The sequence below is a fragment of the Maylandia zebra genome, linkage group LG2 (genome assembly GCF_041146795.1).
Source record: "Maylandia zebra isolate NMK-2024a linkage group LG2, Mzebra_GT3a, whole genome shotgun sequence".
In the NCBI taxonomy this organism is placed as follows: domain Eukaryota; kingdom Metazoa; phylum Chordata; class Actinopteri; order Cichliformes; family Cichlidae; genus Maylandia; species Maylandia zebra.
Window position 1 is genome coordinate 21,689,724 of NC_135168.1, and position 7,693 is coordinate 21,697,416.

At 42.0% G+C, this 7,693-nt stretch overlaps 1 long non-coding RNA gene across 1 annotated transcript; it reads right to left on the minus strand.

Annotated features, from left to right (window-relative positions):
- Positions 1-1,998: 1,998 nt before the first annotated feature.
- On the minus strand, positions 1,999-4,403 carry LOC101466442 (uncharacterized). Its single transcript, XR_191217.4, has 3 exons — positions 4,315-4,403; positions 4,172-4,200; positions 1,999-2,340 (listed from the first exon to the last, which is right to left on the minus strand). It is a non-coding gene; the product is annotated as an uncharacterized LOC101466442 (long non-coding RNA).
- Between the last annotated feature and the right edge of the window lie 3,290 nt (positions 4,404-7,693).

Consider the following 7,693-nt stretch of genomic DNA (forward strand, 5'->3'; position numbering starts at 1 on the left):
AAAATAGCACAAAAATTGTGGAAGTAGTTCCGCGGCGAAAAGTGTACGGAAACACCCGGAATAATAAAGAATAAAGAGAAACAGGAACTCAATAGTGTGGATGCCCATTGAGGGCATCCACACAATAAAGAAGAAAGAGAAACAGGATCTCAATAGTGTGGATGCCTATTAAGGCATCCACACAATTATGAAGCTTTTGATGAAAAAAAGGACATCACCAGAACTAGATCAGGACCAGAAAACAATCATTTTCTGGAACACAATAGTCTACATCTCAGGACACACTTCTTAAATAATCAGGTCCGAACTTATTTTAATGACAATATCACCCGATTAGAGCACTTCGCTCTCACACTGCAGGCTTATGTGTTTATACACCTCTCTGAATGTAATGATTAGTTATTATCAATCTCTGGCTCTCATCCACAGCGTGTCCCAGCCCTGTCTTCCCTTACCCCAACCGCCCTGCCTGAGCCCGGCTCTGCTAGAGAGTTTTTCCTGAAAAAAAAGAGTTTTTCCTTCCCACTGTTGCCAAACACTTGCTCATGGGAGGTAGTCTGAATCTGGGGGTTTTCTCTGTATTATTTTACGGACTTCATATTCAAATATAAATTCCTCTAAGATGACTGTTGTTGAGATTTGGACACTATATAAATAAAACGGAACTGAAATGGATTTAACTGCCACCAGCTGTTCTCAGCTGCTGCACCACAAGCCAGCTTTGGATATGTGAGAGAAAGGCAGTAAGACTTTATAATATCACCCATGTCCCAAAAACATGGGTGATTAGCATGTTTACAATGTAAATGTTGTTAATGTCAAATATTGTTTGTTCTTCTGTAAAATTACCATCAGATTGAACACATGTTAAAAATACTTAATTTTACTTGCAGTTCAATTATTTATTTTCTTTGTCTTCTCTAAAAACCAGATTGTTTACTCCCTTATTCTCATGTGCCTTGCACATTGCCTTGTAATTTCATATGAACATTTTCAATAAAGGATTTTATTAATTTTTTTTTTAAAAGGCTTTACGCTTCTCACCTTCAGTGAACACTACTTTGGTCACATGGTGGAAAGAGAAGGTCCAACAAACAATGTTCAACCAGCAAAAGGAGGCTAATGGTGACAATAGTGCAGGACCCAGTGAAATATTATGTTTTGTGGCATTGTTCAGTGTTTAGAGAAGAAGTTGATGTTGTGTGGATGTGTGAAGGTCATTGCAAATGTTCAGCTAGATCAGTGGTTGTCAAACTTTTTACATCATTCCCCACATGGCAGAAAGAAATATTTCCACGCCCCATCTAAACAAAACGATGACAGAAAAGCATAGCTGCAATTTTATTTAGATGATAAATTCACAATGAATCCTTCGGTAATTTTTGTTTTAAACAAACAACTTTCATTTCAAACAGCTATTTGTAACTTTTGTTACTAGACTGTTTCATGAGTCAGCAGCACTTCTTCAAAAAAGCAACAAGTTAAACAGAATGTGAACATTGCCAAACATGGAAAAATAAAGTTCAGTCTTAGTAAACAAAGAAATCCAGAAACTTGTGAACAGAGATGAAATATATATAATTTAGTGAGAGTTTAATACACTCTCAGTGGCTGCAGTGAGCCTGTTTTTGACTGCAGAGCTGTGGCGGGGCGTGGTCTGTGGCACGGCTGCGGGGGAGGCGGATGCACCTGAGCGGCATCCCCAAGCCGCCTCGCCGGCTTAAAGCAGAATGAACTGGGTCCTGCTGTTGTTGTTGATGTGTGTAGGCTTAAGCTGAAAAGCTGCAGCCGCGTGTGTAATTCGATAGCCGCAAAATAGAAGTGTACTGAAAAGTGCAAACATGACGTTGAGACTCTCGTGCCCCAATTCTGGATTTTGGCACCACTGTAAACAATGCACGACAGACCCAACCACAGGTTCACACTTTTCAGTACACTTCTTTATTGTGGTTGTTGACTTGCGCACGTGGATGCAGCTTTGATGCAGCTAATGCAACATTAGTTCCACATGACTTTTCTGCCAGTTAACTTGTGCCCCACCTGTGAGAAGTCTCGCCACACACTTTAAGAACCACTGAGCTAGAGAAAGATGAGGTTATGTTAGGTCATACAGCACAGTTGGAAATCATAATACTTGTCATGCAGAGAAGAGCTTTATGAACACCAGCGCAAAATGCTAGTTTATGCCTTTAACCTGTAGATTTGAATATAACAGTTGGACGTACGGCACAGTGGTTAGCACTGCTGCTTCAGGAGCGTCCTGGAGTGCTCCCTGTTTGTGTTCAGGTGTTTTCCTGGAGCTGAAGACATGCCCATCATGCCTCAGGACATGCTCACGTCCTGATTTAATAAAAAAAAAGATTTGACCAAATTTCAGTCTTTGTTGAAAGTCAACACAAAAACACAAGGCCATGAATCAAATTCTTCCACTGAACTCTGAATATTTCTTCGGGCTGATTCGTCTGCAGACAGAGGAAAGTTCTGCAGAGATCGTTGCATAAAGCAAAGAATGCAACAAAGTGGAAAATAACAACAGTATATGAATAAATCTTCTAATTTGCATTGAGGCAGGGATGCCTTCATGCTGGACCTCAATTAATTTTCTTTTCCTTTGAAAACTGTACCGTGCTAAAGGCTGCCCGCTCACATTTATAATCCTGTTTATTAACTCTTTGATCACATGTTTAATGATGTGAAATGTTCAAAAGACAAAGAAATAAGGATGCTGTATATTTGTGAATCGATTCGTTCATTTCTGCCCCCTGCCTACTTCTCTCTATAGCTGCCAGCAATAATTGGCCTCCACCTGTGGGTGTCTGCCCAACAGCTCATTGACTAATTGGAGAATGTGAGTGTACAAATCAGCAACCAGAGCCCTCCACAAAACAGACTACAAACGAGATCCTTTCTCTGCTTCTCCACTCTCCAGACTGTGACTGAGCTGCTGGTCTCTGTAGCCTTTAAGGCTTGTTTAAGATGCAATCGCTGAGCCATTTATTAGGAACACCTGACAGTTGTGTAGTGCTACTCTCAGGACAGACTTTAAGACTCTTTCTACTAGAAAGCGGAGATTATTAGTATGTTCCTGGCACTTGTCAAGATCTTATTACTGCACTGAGGACTGCCTTTTTTTGGTTTGTTTTAAGGAAATGGACCATTTTAGATTCGATATTCAGCAAAATGTCTTTGCATGGAGATTTTTTACAGTGTAATTAAGGCCGATTCTGATGAATAGACGTCCTTGTGGCCTTTCACGCATTAACTTGATGTGCCACACAGCATAACAGAGTATTGTGATCCTGCTAACGAGCCCACCTGTGCACGGCTGTAATCCAAGTTCAGACGGACACCTCTGATGATTTGTTGCGCACATAATTACAGACGAACATATACATCGCTCTCGTGCGATGCTCACCACAGTTATGCTTTAATCTACCGAGCAGTCGACAGCCTGTAAACCTGAGTTATTATTTGTTTACCACATATAAAGTGTACATTGATCACAAACAAAGTGAAAGTGCAGGCGGCTCACAAACTGCCAGAACAGCTTGCATCAGCAAAAAGAAAAGAACGGTCTAGATGTGGCGGCTGAACGAGCCGAGCCGATCACGTCCCTCCCCATTCGCGTTTGGTGACAAACTCCCCTGTCATTAACCTCTCTCTGCATTAATAGCAGTGTAATTAGTCCCTCATCCTCTATCCATAATGTTGAGTCAAGAAAGTGACGCTAATTTAGATCTAATTAGGCTTTTTGCAACGCCATTACATGGCTCTGATATGCAGAGGAGCTAACGACAGGCCGCGAGTCCGGATGTGAGGAGCTGTCGGGTGAATGCTGCGCTGCTAAACGACTGCAGAGTGACTGAGCACAAAGGAAGCCAAGTCACCGCCTGACAACTGAAGGCAAACTGCAAGTAAGCACTTCTGTCACAGAGGTTTGCACAGGAGAAACAGTTAGTCTGTCAGAGAGAGGCTGGGGATCGTGCAAGGACACTCCAGCAGAAAGCAGCCGTTATAAAAACTGACAGTTCACAGTATGGATGTGAAACTCTTCCACATATACTATGCTGATTATTCAGTAATATAATATAATAAGAAACTATTTAAAAAGAAACAATAACCTTCAAATTAAACAATTTATGCCATTTACTTCCTGCACAGAATGACTCACCGAGCTGGGTGTGATTCAGAAAAGCACCCCTGCAAAGAAAGAATCACACAGATAGCAAATAAACAGATCAGGCTGATCCAAAGATCTGAAATCTGTGAGAATTTCCGAAACTGAGAGCAACATATAAGTTGTTTGTACTCTACCTAAGCACTTGGAGCGCTTTATACAGCACACCTGTTTCTTTCCACAGACTATTTTTTTTATTTGTCCATTTGGATATTGTTAAAGGTTAAAGTCCAAAGGTTTGCTGTCACAGGTTGTTAAGCTTCAGCTCCACTTGTGTGAGTCACAGAACTGGAACGCTTGACTGCATTTGTGCCTTGGTTTTGGTGCAGAGGTCGCTGGGAATACTAACACGTGTCAAGTCAGCCTCAAGTGGCCATTAGAGGAACTGCAGTTTCTGCTACTTTATGTTTACATCCTCAGAAGTTGCTTTCAATGTAGAGCTATTATTTGAAATAAAAAAATGTGTGTTAAATCTGAATGTGGCAACGCGTTCCCTCTAAAATGCAGCAGCTGGTTCAGACTTTCATGCCTTCACTTGAGGACCGACCCAGACCTTCACGCTTCTTCATCTCTAAAAAAAAATGAGACGAGCCCAGATTTCATTCTTTTCTAAAATATTTCAACATGTATGGTTTTAAGATGTGCATGTAACTGAGCTGCTACAAAGACTGCTGGGTGGAGTTTGAAAGTGATTGCATGATTCAAATCCTCACACAGTCTTCAGAGACGCCCTGCGATCTGTGTAGAGGCACCTCATTTCTCATTTGTTCAAATTTTCCTCACCGTCTGCCTCTAACAGCCACATGCAGTGCCTTTGTGCATTCAGTGACTCGGTCCAGCAGCAGTACTTGTGGATCTGTGTGAGGTCCCGGTGTCCAGTTAGCGGTTTGTTTTTTGTCTTTTAATGTGTCTTTTAATGATGAGCCGCTGTGATGGGCTCGAGCGCTCGTCTAAATCAATACGGCCTGTACCTTTCTGTGCTAATGATTAAAGGCGATCGCCCCGCACATCCAGGAAAAACACAGGCCGGCACAATAACTAACAGTGTATCGAACTCAAAATCAAAGCGCTGTGACACGGCGTAACGAACGGCGGATCCGCTCCGGTTAGCGGAACACGTCGTCATATCTTTCATTGTGAGTAAATGTGATTGAATGTGTTTTCTCCCTTTCAGAGACCATTAGCGGGCCCGATAGTGATCACTGGGGTTGACGTCACACTGGTTTCAAGAGCGGTGGCTGCTGCTGCTTATCTAATGGCCCACAGGAAGAAGAAGCCATTAGCAAATAAGCAAGTCTATCCCTGTAAGAGCTATTAGCCCCAGCTTTATTTCTCTGCCCACAAAGTTAGTGAGAAACACAAGACAATGACATGACAACTGTCAAGGACATAATGACGGGTTTGAACTTGGCTGGCTGGAAATTTGCTTATTATTGTATGTTTTATTGTTGTACTTGCTAAATATTGGTGCCCTGTGGTTTGTGACTAACACGAGTTAGACAAGCAATTTGTGTCTTCACATTAGTTGTTTTGTAAGCAGATGTTATTTCAAGTGCAAACCCGGGAAAGTCAGATTCAGAGAGTAAAACCTCCAAAAAGTTCACATTATGTTAGTTTGATTTCACCCTTCAGGAAACCCCTGAAGCATCTATCCAGTCTGAAAGCAGTTGCATATCCTTCCTAAATGTTTTACATTCAATGTGTAAAATATTTCAGATCTTAGAAAAATAAATGTGTCCTTAAATGTTATGTACTCCCCTTTTTTCAATACAAAAACTCTGCAGTGTGAAAAGGTTTGAACGCCTGCAACATTCACAGCAATTTGTCACAAAAATTGGAAGGATGTGTGAAAAGTCCCAGCTCTCCACAGACAGATCCTCCCAAATGGCTTGCACTAGATATTAGAATACCGCTCAGAGGTGAAGAAAACGCTGTCAAGTCGTGACATGATCTGACACGAACTCATCTGCTGCATGCACAAAACATATTTACTCGCTCCCCTCTTGCAGGCGTATAAGACTGCAGCAGGAGAGGAGGTAGACACAATTAAGGTCGTTGGCTTCAGCCTCGGCTGTGCTATTTGGCCTCGTGGCAGGTGGGCTGCCCGAGTGACATCATCCTGCTTTCAGGGTCGCTGTTTGTCGGGCACATTTTCTCCACTGCCCTCTGACTCTGCCTGTCGTCGGTGTGGCTCTCTCACAAAGATAAACCAGAGCAATCAGGAACAGGATGATTCCTCTCTTTTATTTCACTAATTTATTTCTCCACCGGGGCCACACTGAGACTTTCTGGAGCCTAAAGCAGAATTCAGTTCGACATCCCTCTGCATTAAACAACCTGTCAATCAGTTCAGGAGCTGGTAGCAATCGAGTGTTTTAAGTTGAAAATGAAACTCCCTGAGGCAGGATTCTAAGATTATTTCTTCTTTTTCTTGTGTGCTTGTAATTGAGTTATTTATCTGCTTTTTTGTTTCAGCCGGCGAGCCATCGAGCCACCGAGTCACAAGCTCTCGCCGTATTGAAAACAGGCTTTGAAGACGACACGTATTGGCATATGGTTAGGGACGGTTTAATTTAATTTGCGTGGTATCTTACAGGTCCCCTGATTACAACTGTTTGGGAGTTAATTGGTGTCGCTCTGTCCTCTGAGGACAACAGAAGGCAAACCGAGGCTGGCACACACATCTTCAGCTCCTTTTTGATTCGTTATTACAGTCTCTTCATTCATCAAACGTGTCAGATCGCCAAAACTGCTCCATCTACCTATTTTCTGATGCTGATGCAGGGAGATGTAGGCCAGATCCCTCCGCCAACAGGAACCTACCCAGAATGCAATTTACCATTTTATTTTGTCCTTTTTGAAGTCGACTCCAGTCCGCTGACGGTTTCATCTGAAACGGAATTGCGTTGGTTCGCAGCCAAACTGGCAAAACAGAGTGCACGCACGTCTATAAGCAGTGCCCAGCGATCAAACGTAAAAGATGGCACGGCACGTTCGGTGCCACGTGGAGCATCTTTGAACGATGTGGTCATCTAAGTCTGAACTCGAGGCCAGCCGATTAGCGAAAGATGACGATTAGCAGATCTGAGGCAGCGCTAATTACAAAGTGAAGGCAGCTAAGAGGAGAAGTCTGATCTGATTGTTTGACAACTGAATACAAAAATATGATCTGACTGTAAAAGCACAAACTACTAAACTACAGAAGTTATTTATTACACTCCATTAAATGTTGTTTTTTGCTAGAAAATCTTTTATCTTTATAGTGAATGTGCTGTTTTCAAAAAAGTTTATCTAAAAGCTGGCAGAGCCAATAGATTTCACCTTGTTTTGTGAGACTCAGCTGTAGCCACACACTAGTTTTGGCTTTACTGATCATCATCATGTTGTCGCAGAGAGGAAAACCAAGTAGAATTAATTACTGGTTGCTCCATTGCTTAAAAAAGTAATGCATTACTTTACTTAATTATTCTCCAGAGAAAACAATTTGTTGTATTATGTTTTCATTATTATGTAACC